The sequence below is a fragment of the Mus caroli genome, chromosome 5, assembly GCF_900094665.2.
Source record: "Mus caroli chromosome 5, CAROLI_EIJ_v1.1, whole genome shotgun sequence".
NCBI lineage: Eukaryota > Metazoa > Chordata > Mammalia > Rodentia > Muridae > Mus > Mus caroli.
In genome coordinates this window covers 91,104,852-91,119,534 of record NC_034574.1, presented here as the reverse complement: position 1 = coordinate 91,119,534, position 14,683 = coordinate 91,104,852, and the positions used below count along the sequence as shown (strand labels likewise).

Sequence of the window (14,683 nt, the reverse complement as noted above, 5' to 3'; positions counted from 1 at the left end):
TTACAATGTCAAATGCTTGGCCAGAAAGAGTAGGTCAGTAAGAAAGTGGGAGACCAGAACTCAGAGCAGGGGACAGTACTCAACATGTTGGTGACTCCTCAAGCTTTGAAGGATTTTGAAATGACTTTATTTATTTGTGTGTATATGTCTCTACGAATGTATAAAGTCCTTTATACATTCTTTTTGGTGCTACTGTGAACCCCTGTACAAACAAAGAGGCCAAGACTGTTGGATCCCACAAAGATTCTTTGGATGTGCTAGGTAGGCCCTTTTTTTTTTTTTTTAACTTGATGTAAGGTAGAGTCATATGGGAAGAAGGAACCCCTGCTCCCATCAGATTGCCTCCAGACATTTTCTGACTGGTGATAGATGTAAGAGCTCCCAGCCCATTGTGGGTGGTGTCATCCCCTGGGCAGGTTGTCCTGGGCCATATATGAAAGTGGGCTGAACAAGGCATGATGAACAAGTCAGTAAGAACTACTCCTTCATGGCCTCTGCTTCAGTCCCTGACTGTAGGTTCTTACTTTGAGTTTCTGCGCTGATTTCCCTCAGTGATGGACTGTGACTGTGACATGGAGGCCAAATAAACCCTTTCTTCTGCAAGGTGTTTTTGGTCATGTGTTTTACCACAGCAGTATTAAACAAGGAGAAATGGACATCTGGCTTGTTGTGTGGGTGCTGGAATTCCAAGTTCCTGTACAACCTGTGGTTGTACAGTGAGTGCTCTTAGCCCCTGAGTCATGGCTCCAGTCCAGATACAGAATCTGAACAAACCTGTTGGGGCTTTTGCTCCTTCATGATTGACGTGAGTAGGCCCAGCCCACTGTGGGTGGGCTAAAACAAGGGAAAAGATTGAGCCAATCATAAAAGTCAACAACATTACACAAAATGATAAAGATGTAAGATAATAGCTAACTAGGTTGACTTTACCATTCCACAATGAATATTTACATCAAAACATAATGTGGGATACACAAGTGCCTGCAACTTATTATCATTTATTTTGTGCTGCTTACAGGGACCTGTGACTCCAGCTTGAGTGGATCCAATACACTGATCTCTGCAGCCCAGGCACACATATCCTCCTCTCACAACATATAACAGATACAGGTAATTAACAAGAAATGTTGAAAAATAATTGGCTTTAAACTACAGAACTATGTAGCTTTTAAAACCTAGACGTGTACACGGGGTTTGAGTGAGGGTTGCCTTGTTCTTAGGTGACTTTGTAGCATTAGACTTATTGAAGAGTTGTCCTGTGAGTGGTATACACATCTATCACTTCCCATTTTGATCTATTTATTTCCTCATTTATTTACTACTTATGTTTGTGGTGCTCGCAACCAAACCCAGGACTTTTGGCCTATGAAGCCAATGCTTTACCTATGAGTTACATCCTCGGCTCAGTGGTGTATTCACTAAGGGACCAAAAATTTCCAACCCTAGCACTTTCCACTTTACTCTTTATATGCTCTTCACCTATTATAGCTCACAATTTTTATTCACTTTATAAATAAATATCTTGTTAAAGCATACAGAACCTTTAACATAGGAAATTATCCATAGTGAAAGGCCCAGAAGAAATATCTTAGCTATTAATGTCTATATCTACTAAGGTTAATATTCATAATTCCTCACAAAACAATAGAACAAGTCCTGACTAATTTTCTTTTTTTCTTTTTAATGGGTGCAGCAAAATTTACTGATGATATTCAAGAGAGTCTATCCTAGTCCATCCATTCTAGTCCATCCCTGTCATTATAGGGGTCTGGGGTGGAAATTGTGAGGGAGATGCTCTATGTTGGGGACCGAGTTGGGACAGGGACTCCTCAGCAACTGAGGACCTCTCTCTTGCTCTCAGTGTCCTTGCTGGGGTGGGTGGTCCAAGGTTTCTTACTCCTTGGAGGCCATAGAGGCCATGAGGTTCACCACCCTGTTGCTGTAGCCATATTCATTGTCATACCAGGAAATGAACTTTACAAAGTTGTCATTGAGAGCAATGCCAGCCCCAGCATCAAAGGTGGAGAAGTTTGAATTGCTGTTGAAGTTGACAGATATAACTTGGTCTTCAGTGTAGCCCAGCATGCCCTTTAGTTGGCCCTCAGATGCCTGCTTCACCACCTTCTTGTTATCATACTTGGCAGATTTCTCCAGACAGCCTGTCAGGTCCACAACAGATACATTGGGGGTAGGAACATGGAAGGCCATGCCAGTGAACTTTCCGTTCAGCTCTGGGAGGACCTTGCTCATAGCCTTTGCAGCACCAGTGAATGCAGAGATGATGTTCTGGGCAGCCCCAAGGCCATTATGCCACAGCTTTCCAGAGGGGCCATTCACAGTCTTCTGAGTGGCAGTGATGGCATGGACTGTGGTCATGAGCCCTTCCATGATGCCAAAGTTGTCATGAATGACCTTGGTGGGGGCAGGGGGAGGCAGTTGGTGCATTTTTGACACTCTTAAGTGAACTGTCATATTTCTTGTGGTTCACACCCATCACAAACATGGGGGCATCAGCAGAAGGGGTGGAGATGATGACCCTTTTGGTCCCACCCTTCAAGTAGGCCCCAGTCTTCTCCATGGTGGTGAAGATGCCAGTAGACTCCAAGACATACTCAGCACCAGCATCACCCCATTTGATCTTAGAGGGGTCTCGCTCCTGGAAGATGGTAATGGGCTTCCTGTTGATGACAAGCTTCCCATTCTCATCCTTGACTGTGCTGTTGAATTTGTCATGGGTGGACTCATGCTGGAACATGTAGACCATAGCGTTGAGATCAATGAAGGGGTTGTTGATGGCAACAATCTCCACCTTGCCAAGCAGAGCAGAAGTCAGTCCTGGTAATCAGGCACCCAATATGACCAAATCCATTCACACTGACCTTCACCCTCTTGTCTACGGGACAAGGCTGGCACTGCACAAGAAGAAGTTGTTGTTTCTGGATCAGGGAGGAGCAGAGAGCCCTGAATAATTTTCTAAGGTCACTTTTAGCTTGATTCCATAAGAAAATAATTATGAATGACATCCATTATTTAAAAAGAAACACACATTAGGAAAGGGAAACATATATTATTAATGCAAAGTTTACCTCAGAGACCCAGCTTTGGCTTAATATTTGAAAATCAATTAAATATCAACAGGGTGAAAACAAGTGAAAGAATCATTTTAACAGTTGCATAAGAAGCATTTGACAAAGCCAACACATTTTTTTTTTAATGATTGAAATGTCCACACACGAGGGATAGAAGGCTTCCTCAGTCTGATAAAGGATGCTCACAAGAAGCTACACTATATTTAATGATGAGAGCTTAACGCCTTTCTGCAGAACAATGCAAGTATGTCTGCTGTGCGGCATGTATTTAGCACTGGATTGGAAATCCTAGCCACAGAACCAAAGCAAGAAATAGAAAGAAATAGAAAGAAAAGGTATTCAGCTTTAAAAATAAAGAAGCTAAGCAGTGTCTGTGGAAGGCATGGTACTGACATAGAAAAATCCAGGAAAGCCATTAAAGCATTATTAGAATGAGTAAGTATAATAAAGATGGCACGATAACAATAAATATGTAAGAAGGTAATTATTTATATGTACTTTCAATAATCAATCTGATAAAATTAATAAGACAATTAGTCCATTAATATTTCACCTATAAATTTTGCTATGCTGTGAAGAACATTTAAAAAAATCCCAAACTAAAAACCTCCAAACTATACAGAAATATGATAAAAATAAGTAAAAAATCATGAGGTGACATTTCTGGAATGGCTATGATAAAAAGAAAGACAATAACTAGCCATAGCAAGGTCACAACAGGGCCTCAAAAACTAAACATCATTTACTATACGATTTAGCACGTAAAAAATGGTAAAACAATCCGAAATAAGATGGAGAAACAGAAGTGTGAAAATCACATATGTGGAACAAAGAGAAATTAAAAAAATGACAGCTCGAAGTGGAAGTGAAAACGTGATAATTGCATTAAGCATTTTGTTCTAAACATACCAAAGAATGGGATCAGGGGGAAATGTCACCACAAATCAAATTGATGCCATCTATAAAAACTGTTACTTCCAACGCAGTGATAAGGGTAGGTTAATATAGAGACATAAAAATAGTTACATGAAAACATAATCGTAGATACATACAATGGCTACATCACTGGCAGATGCAGATTTCACAGCTAAAGAAAATATCAGGGGAGAAAGAATCAGTAACAACCACACAGAGTCAGAACTCTGCCAACCTACAGGTGTGAAGGGAGAAATGGACCAATGTAAAAACACAGGCGGAGCCTCAGGTATTCCTTTCTCTGTAGTGGGAGGGAAGCAAGCATGTGGTTAGCTAATTGTATCGTGATTGTGAGCAAGAGACTGGACAAAGATGACTGAAGGGAGAAGGAGTTAACATTGGCTCCCTTTTCCAGAGGGTCCAGTTAATCACCATGAGACCACACCACAGCGCAGCCCAGTTCTCATCATGATGCACAAGGAAGCAAGAGACCAGGGCCACTAGAACTCAACTGGCTTCTTCTCTTCCCTCCCTTTTTATTCCACCCAGGCATCCAGCCCACAGGTGGCATTCACCCATCAGTTAATCTTCTCTGGAAACCCTCTCTTCTACATACTCTGATGTCACAGGATTTTCCCTGTCCAATTATATTAGTGTAGAGGAGGTCTCTGATTGGATAGGGCAAAGGGAGGTGGAGCTAAGAGTTGCAGAGAGAGAGAGAGAGAGAGAGAGAGAGAGAGAGAGAGAGTCCTGCTTAATTGATTCAGTGAGCCATGTTCTCCCAGTGTCTTCCCTCCCCTCTGACTCTTAGTGTATTGGAACTTGCCTCTGCAGATGACCCACATGTCTGCATTTCTAGTTTCCTAGGGTCTCTGCTGCTGTACAGTCCTCTCCTCAAGATTTCACATCCCTTTCTGTGGCCCTCTGTAAGGAATTAGACATACTTGTATACTGATTGGTCTCTAAAACATTCATTAAGAATCTAGGTAGAAGCCTCTGTAAGCTGAGACTTATTATCACCTTGATGTCTGTTGCCTGCTGAGCATTAGCTGAGCCCCTTAGATTCTAGTAGCTTCTGGGTGGCCCTGTGCCAGTAGCTGTATTCTGTGCTCTCAGAGGAAGTCTTTACAATAAGTTTAAATTTTTACAACTTGAAACTTGTGACAGGTGGAACCTGGCCAGTTTTCCTATTTGTCCCAGTGCAAAAGTTCCTAGCTTCTCGTTAATAGTTCTAATATCATGAACAACCGGACTCTTCCCATTCACAATTTTCAGCTTCTCCTTTTCTAGCCAAAGGACTTGGTTGTTGAAATCCATCTACTCTTCTCTTTGTGGTTGTCTGTCTCTGTAAATTTAGTCACAACCTTTGAGCAAGATCTGTGACACAGCCTCAATGCTGTTATCTTCAAATAGCCTCCAAATAGCCTCCACTAATTTAATTCATCTTTCTCATTTAAAACAGGCCTCTCATAAAGTTTCAAGACACAGAAAAAACAACAACAAACAAACAAACAGAAGATTACTAGCCGTGGATGACCTCTAGACCAATTACTGGTAGAATCTAGGTTCTCATCTACAACTTCACAAGCGTGTAGGCTTTTACTGTCTGCTCTTCTATTAACATTTTTGGTCATCTAAGTTCCCATCAGGACTAGGACTTCCCTAGTCCACGTCTTCAGTTCTTCTAAGTTCCAAAGGCCTAAGAACCATGGGGTGAAGGTTGGGGAGCATCTCACTCCTCCATTGCCAATTTTCCATTGTTCTTACTTTTGCAGGTTTATGACAAAAATATCTGGCAGAAGCAACTTCACGAAGGAGGATTGATGGGCTCTGGTTCATGGTTTCGGAGGGTTTTTAGTAGGTGGCACTTGAGCAAAATACCATGGTGATGGGAGTGTGCACCTGAGAGCAGCTGTTCTTGACAAACAGGAAGTGGAGAGAGTGAACCTGGGATTTCCCAGAGATATAAATTTCCATTGACCTATATATATATATATATATATATGTATATATATGTATATATATATATGTATATATATATGTATATATATATGTATATATATATGGAGGGGGGAGTGCATACTTTAGATCCAAACCATCATTTTGTTTGCTTTATTGTTTTAGACTTGTTCTCATGACGTAGCCCAGGCTAGCCTGAGACTTACTATGTAGACTATGTACAGAGATCTACCTGCGTCTGTGTCCTATGTGCTGGTGTTAGGGGTGTGTATCACCATGCTCAGGCTTGTGTGTGATGGATATATGTAAAATCAAGTTAAAATGTTTTTCTTGATTTTGGGGAATTTTATACATGTGTACAATGAAATATGATCACACTTATTTCCCTCTTCTCCTTCCAATTCTCCCCACATCCCCAGAGGGATGCCCCTCTCCCAACTTCATGTCATTTTAAAAATAACTTACTGAGTCCAATTTGTGGTGCCAATATGTGCATGGGTGCAGGCCATCCACAGGAGCATGGGGAATCTATCAGTGGTCATATCCTCTTAAGAATGATCTTCCCCTTTTTAACAAGCAATTGTCAATAGCTCCTCTGCAAACCTTGAAGCCTGGCTTTCCCTAACACATCTAAGCTGTAAGTTTGATTGGCTTGTTCTTGTACAGGTCACCGCAGCCTCTGTGGGTTTATGAGTTCAGTAACCATGCCACAGCCTGAAGAATCCACTTGAAAGCACCTTTCCAAGGTTTCTTCTGCTTCCCTTCCTCTTGGGAGGGAGGGGTTCATACAAATGCTCCACTTAGTGCTGAGCCCCTGGTCTTACTTTCAGAGCTTTCACCATTCGTGCATCTCTCCACGGACTGCTGCCTGTTGCAGAAGGAAGCTTGTCGGACTGAGGTTGAGATCAGCCCAGCTCCATGGGTCTAAGCATAACTACTTAGAAACAGCATGCAGAGAACATGGCCATTCAGCAAATGACAACAGCAGGCTCGATGGGTCTATAACCCCCTTAGCCACGGCTTTTGAATAGGTTACAGTGTCAGGCATGAACTGTCTTCCTGTGGAGCACGTCTCAGATCTAATCAGAAGGCAGTTAAGTACCCTCCAGCAGTTGTACCACAACCACACTGCTGGGCACACGTTGTCTGGCCTGTCAGTATTGCAGCACACAGAGTCCGGTGCTGGGTGAGAAAATGATCGATGCTTTCTTCCCCCAGCAGCCTGCATTGCACTTTCCTGCACCATGAAAGCTAGTCAGCAAGAAGAAAGCTGCTTAGTCAGTTTAAGGTTGGTTTCCTTACTCCCCATAGCCAAAGCCTGTGATTTCTTTAGTAATAGGATCTTACAATGTACTTATGGGTAGTAACCAAGGGCTCTAGTAATAGCCTGTTGCTGTTCGGGAGACCATTGGGTCTCTCTGACCAACAATCCATAGAAAAGTCTCCCAGGCCCTGCACTGTTAATAACTCATGTTTTCTGGGAGTGAAATTATCAACCCATGTAGGGCAATCATGCCCAAACTCTTTCTTTTAAGGTTGGCTTCCACTATCCAATGGGTTTCCAAAGAGCCTTCCCATACATCCCTAGTTTTAGTTAACCTACCCACCACCCACTTCTTTTTCCATTCCACATCCTCCAACCCAACACTTGCAATTATAAAAAAATTCAACTACACAGAGCATTAGTGCTGACCATGGTCAACAGGCTAGATATGTTTCCGAACTGTCAGTGAACCTTCAACCTTTCCCTCCTCATCTAGACATGCTAACCACAACTCTATCTCAGTCTCCACATTCCCGGTCTGAGTGACATCAGGCAGGGCTGCTCTTGTCCACTTGGTTTACCCTACTTAACAGAATGTTCTTCAGGTTTGTCTACACGGTTCCAAGAGATGAATTTTCTTCTGAAGCCCCAGCATTACCTTACTGTTTGTACATACATTCTCCCACCCTTCTCCTTTCTTTTATTCATTTTTTTGTTTATTTGATTTTGTGGCTGAGGATTGAACCCAGAGCCTTGTGCATACTACACAAGTATCAGCCCACTAAGCTTCACTGCCTTCTTCCACCTTCAACATATTTTTTTTTTATCCATTTATCTATTTATGCTCCCTTGGTTACTTACATACTTTGCGGCTATGACTAATGGTGCCGTGAACATAAACGTGCAGAGAGTTTCCATACTGATTTACTTTTATTGGAATATATATTCAGAAGAGGAATTGCTGGATCATGATATAAAAATATCTTACTTTTTTTTTTTTTTGAGAAAACCCTCCATTCTGTTTGCCATACAGTACCTGCCTATTTATGCTCTGACTAAGAGTGCATCGGGGTTCCCTTTACCTCGCATCCTTCTCAATGCCCACCTTCTGCTACTTGCTTGGTAAAATCCATTCTAGGAAATTTGAGATGGCATCTCATTGTCACTTTAACCCTATTTCCTAGATAACGGCATTTTTATATATCTTTTGAACATTTGAATACCTTTTGGGTGTCTCCATTCAGGTCTTTCATATGTTTTTAGTGGACCTGTTTTTATACTATTTGAGTTTTCTGAGCACCTTATGTGTTTTAGACATTAATCCTATATCAGATGTATGAGTTGTAAATACCCCCTCCCACGCACACTTCAGAGGTTATCTTTTCCCTTTGCCACTTTTTTTTGTTATGCTTAAGTTTTTAGTTGAATATAATTCTTTGTCTATTTTTGATCCCCTTCCTGTGTTCTTGGGGATTTGTCCAACTATTTTGTTATTGCTGTTGAAATAACTGCTAAGAAACTTTTCTTATTTTTCTAAAATAGCAAATTTACATTCTGAAATCTTCCATTTGAGTCTTTAGCCAATTTGAACTAATTTTTATAAGTGAGGTGAAATAAAAGTTCACTTTCATTCTTTTTCATGTTATCAACATCCATTCTTGGTTAAAAATGCTAGCCAGCTAGACTGGGCATCTGCGTATTTAGTCCCTAATTGGTGATTCTATTTAGTGAGGCTTAGGTTCTTTCTGGAGGAAGAACACCACTGGGCGCAGGCTTTAAGGTTACAAAAGCCTCTTACCACCTCCAGTTTGCTCTCTGCTTCCTGTTTGTGGTTTGAGATTAGAAAGCTCAGCTCTCAGCTTCCAGATTCAGTCACCAGGTCTGCCTGATGTGATGGTGATGAAATCTTAACTCCCCGGAACCATGAGCTCCAGATAAACCTTTCCTTCTACAAACTGCCTTGGTCATGGTGTTCTATCACAGCAATAGAGACCCTAGCTAAGACATCAGAGGAATGGGCATATTGTCTATTTATAGAGTACTTGTCTTGTATGAAGGAGGCTCTAGGTTTGAGCCCCAGCAGTGATCTATCAATCTATCTACCCACCCACCCCATCTATCTATCTATCTATCTATCTATCTATCTATCTATCTATCTATCTATCTATCTAAGGGAACTGTAAATTAAGCAATGTCAAATACCACAATTCTTTAAGTCAATACACAAAAGAATAACTATTCTATATAGAGACAATGTATAAATTGATACTAATTATTTTCATAAAAAATGCAAAAAAATTATAAAATGATGAATCTATCAATGAACTTGGCCAGTCAATAATATGCTGAGATCTCTAAGGAAGTACAAATAATGAAAAGATTCGACTGAATAAATGTAACAGAGTAGTCAACACAACACACTTGTCAATGGACCCCTAATTAATCTACAGATAGAACAGATCTGTACAATCTGCAAAGAGCTCTCAAAAGAAGAAATGAAAATGGCTAATATGTAAAAGGAGGTCCAATATCCTCCCAAGCATGGAAGTGCAAATTAAAACCACTTTGAGATCTTCATCTCACTCCAGTCAGAATTGCTAAGACTGAGAAAACAAATGACAACAAATGCCGGCAGGAATACAGGGAAGAGGAATCTTTATTCACTGTTGGCAGGAGTGAAAATTGGCACAGCTACTATAGAAATCAGTGTGGAGAGGCCTCAAAAAGCTGAAGGTAGACTTACCATATCACTCGACTATTCTCTTGGGTATACACCCAAAGGACTTCATATCCTACTGCAGAGACAATTGCTCATCCATGATTATTGCCGCTCCATGCACGGTGGCTAGGGGATGCAAACAGCCTAGATGCCCATCATGGGATGAGTGGACAATGAAAATGTTGTAAATACACACAAGGGAATTCTATTCTGCTGTAAAGAAAAATGAAATAATGGTAACTTAAGGTGAAAGAATGGAAACAGAAAATATTACACTGAGTGAGGTAACATGTACCCAGAAAGACAAATGCTCTGTGTTCTTTCTCATATGGAGACCCTATCTCCTATTCTTTAGGCTTGAGTGTTTTATTTCTAGTAACTGTAGAAGTCAAGAAATATAAGCCTGCCAGTGGGGTGGAAAGAGAAGACATTGCAGAGAGTGGGCATAGAGTGGAGCTACTCTAAGGAGGAATTACAGAGTGATGAAGGACAAGTGGAGAGGATCATGAGAGTGTAGAGGAGAGTGGGGGATGGGTAGATAACGCTAAGGATGCTTGAACAAGACAGACATAAACTTACTTCATAAGCTTTCTTAGAAACACTTATGAAAACCATAGCTAATTAGAATTGCCCTACATGGGGGAAAAAGCTCCCTCAAGAAGTCACACACTGTATGGAGCTGTCCTGGCTGAGCTGCCTTGAGAGGTTTGTGTTATAGGTTTTTCAGGTTAGAGTTCATGGCTTTTGGGGCACTGTGTTCCTTTCAGTTACTGAGAGACCGATGCCCTCCCTCAGGCAGTGAAGCCTTCAGGCTGCTTTGTGTTTCTCTGTATGTTCCCTTAGATGTCAAGGAGGCGTGGAAACTTGATAGGACAATTGGTCTTAGATATTAATCCTGTAGGAGTGTTGCTAAAGTCATCGCATGTGTTACCTACAGAACTTGGAGAGGTCAGTAGGTCTGGAAGACTGCTCCTGTACCAACTCTTGTAATACTGGAAAATGTTATGTAGACTCTATGTATCTGACTATGGGAGTAATGTCTGATGCAGGAAGATATGCCCAATGCTGCAATGATGCTCTAATATCTCAGGAGTAACACAAAGATTGCCTGATTGTACTTAGTGACTCTCAATAGGAAAAAATGCATGCTTGGTACTGTGGACCTAGCCAAGAACTGGTGAGTAGAAAAGTCATAGATGCGATAGGAGAATCTGAAACCATCACTCTCATGAGGCAATATGGCATCCACCTGCCTTCTAAGTCTTCAGCCCAATATGCATAGATTAGCGGGCATCTTCACATCTGGTTCATAAGTGTCTTTTTGCAGGGAATGGAGGCTATTATAGAGAACCACACCTGGGCAAGGTACAGAGAATAAGTGACTGTGTTGTATCCAACCCCAAATGGGACATCATAACACAATTATGATAACTAAGGATCAGGGGTCATCATAGAAGAAGATTGTAAGAGCTCGCATACCAGGAGAACCACGGAGTGTCAATTTTCTTTAGGGTTGAACTCAGATGCTCCAGTGGTTAGCCCCACATCTATGAGTTAGCTAATTGGGCTCAATAGGTTTTATGTATATAATAATAATAATGATAAAGTAATAGAAAACATTAATTTTAATAGAGGAACTTGAGGAGACACAGAAGGAGTTGGAGGGAGGAAGGGGTATATATCATTAAGATGCATTGTAGTTATATGTATAAAAAATCTCAAAAAAATTCAGAGAGATTTTGTTGTAAACACAGAAAAGCTAATTCTTGGACTGGGAATATATTTGCTGGGGTAGAATGTTTGCTTATTCAGTCCATGCTACTAAAAATAGAGTTATACGTTTTTTATTGAAAAGCAAAATATCTTGAATAGTTAAAAAAATTGAAAGAAAATCAAGTTAGCTGTAAGCAGCACCTGACTTTTGGCTACAGTATTTAAGCAGTGACACTGGCAAAGGTATTCATTAGTCATTCAGTCCACAGAGATCTTGGAACAGAATAATTAATTAAAAATAGATTCACATACATATACACAGAAATGCATAAATGCATTTATAAATGCATAAAATATGTAAGTGGGAGTTTGAAAAAAATATTTATTATTTATGTATGTGCTCTTGTAAGAGTATGTGTTTACCAAGAATATGCAGGTGCCCACAGAGGCCAAAAGAAGATCTTGGATCCCCTGGAATTGTTGGGAGCTGCCGGATGTGGGTGCTGGGAATTGAACCTGGGTCTTTAAAACCAGGAAGTGCTCACAATCATGGAGCTGCCTCTCCATCCCAAAAGTTCTTTTGGATAACTGTTGTCAGAACAATTAGACATGCATATGCAAACAATAAAACAAGGTAGTAAACTTTATATCTTATATCAATATTAACTAAAAAAAAACCAAAACAAAACCCATAAATTAAATGGAAAGCATAAATCTATAGCATTTGGAAGAATCTATAGGTGCATGACCTGGAATTAGATATGATATCGAAATGTTGTTAGACATAATATCAAAATAACAAATCATAAAAACAACAAATTGAATTTAATAACAAATTAGTACAGTTTCTCTTTGTGACGGACATGATTACTGCAATGAAAACAGCCCAAGTAAGACATGAGTGAATAATTTGAACAGATACCTCTCAGTGAGGATGGGGACGACAGTTAAGGATTGGAGGCTTTATTGTGGTTTCCTTAATGAAATTCTCAGACTTGCTAGAACGCAGTGGAAGCCCTGAGAGCTGATGAGGCTGCCTGGGATCGGGGACTCACAGTCACTGAGCATGGTCTGTGAAGAGCCTCAACTATTTGGAGGTAGTTTGGCACACTTCTTAAAGAGCATATGCGATATACCCCAGAAGTCCTATGTGTTAGGTATTTACTTTGGAGAACTGAAACACATTCACAATATCTTATCCTCTGACCCTCACAACGGTATTCATAATTGCCCAAACTGATAGCAACTGAAATATCTTCAGAGGGTGAGACATTCAACTCATTCATGTAGGAGAACGCTGTTTATCCAGATAGACAGATTTATTAGAGTGGTATAGATGGATCTCAAAAGCATCAAGCTGAGGAAGACATCCTGAAGAAGTTGCACAGGGCTGCTTTCATTTGCATGATGTTGCTGAAGAGACAATACCATTGCCCTGGAAAGGGGAGAGATGCTGTGACAAATACCTAAAAATCCTATTCCATCCTCCTGTCTGTAGAGAGGTAGAAGTACTTAAGAGTTGACCAAGGAAAAGGTATGACTGAGAGATAGCAGGAGCACACACAGACATGGCCAGGTTCAGGACAGGGTCTCATATTACAGGAAGTCCCTCACTCTGTGACACTGTGTAGAGGTTTCCGTGTGCCCCCTCAGAAGGGGAGCACACATTGAGATGTTCTTTACCAGCTTAGCAGAGATTCTCGAGCAGACAGTGCTAGAAGCTACCAGCAACTTCCAGTCTTCATGGTTTCAGACCTTCTTTTATCCTCAGCTAGCAATGAGTCTATTGGTGTTGCAGATAATTTCATGGGATTATGCAAAGGAGACAGTTTCTAAGTAGCCAATGGTTTGCCTCTTTGGGTTCTTCTTAAAAACAACTGAATATGTGAATATCTGAATTTGATGCTGCCAGGCTTTTTAGTTAATGGGAAAGTAAACAACCTGGGAGCTAATACAGTGAGGTCGCTTCTGACTTATTTATATGACAAATTAGGCAATTAGTAGAGGCTGCAAGAAATTTAAATACTTAGCAGAAAAGCCTGTTGCTTTAAAGGAACCAAGTAGAGATACAGGTGCCAAGGGATGGTTTGATAAGAACTCAGATTGGAATGGGGAGAAGGCTGAAAACGGAATGGATTTATACACTTGGGATAATTGTTACGTGCAGCACCAAACTTGGCTGATTTATGTTCTAAGCTAATGGGGAGAACAGGAAGTGATGTCATTGTCTCCAGGGAGGCATGGAAGGCGTGGTCTGCTTCCTCCTTTCCTTCTCTCATTCCTGTACTGTAGGAAAGCCAGAATTTAATGAACAAACTCTCAGCAAAAACGAAATCATTTTTACTTGGTGGTTTGAGAGACTCTTGCCTATTCCAGACTGCAAAGTGTCCTAAGATGAACAAATTCATCATCAGGTGAGTGTTCAGCTGAAAAAAAAACCTTTTACTCAAACAATTAAGTTTTTGAGTTAAAGAACTACTCAGTGGTCTGGATAGAAACCTGGAACAGAGATGTGGTGATCCAGAAGAGCTCTGTGAAGAATTCTCTTGTCTAATGTTATATACCCCAGTGTCATATGTGTCATATGTGGGAGAGTCAAGAGAGTCATGATACTATTGTTTCATCATGGATACCAGTGGTTTGAACTCCAAAAGATAAGAACCAAAATGAGAGGATGAGATTGAAACTTCAGAATTAGTACATGCGGTTTCTGAGAGAGAAGAGGAAGAGAGATTCCAATGTGAACCCTTGCAGGTAGGACAGGCTTAGGCAGTGTCACATTCCCAGCTGGCATGAGATAAAGCACAGCATCTTATTCACAGACAAACTTGGGGGATTCCTGCTGACACCTTTCAAGCTTACTTAGATCCCTTCACTCCCTTCAATTTCTCTTCTGGAATGGGATTATCTCCTTTGTCTACATCCAACATCTCCATCTCTTTCACCATTGAAATCAGAAAAATATGTTTATCTTCTTAGTAATTGTATCTATGTAAAGGGAACAATTTTGTCTTTTTTTTTTTT

At 40.7% G+C, this 14,683-nt stretch overlaps 1 pseudogene; it reads right to left on the bottom strand.

Annotated features, from left to right (window-relative positions):
- Positions 1–1,893: 1,893 nt before the first annotated feature.
- Positions 1,894–5,843, bottom strand: LOC110294899 (annotated as a pseudogene).
- Positions 5,844–14,683: the final 8,840 nt, after the last annotated feature.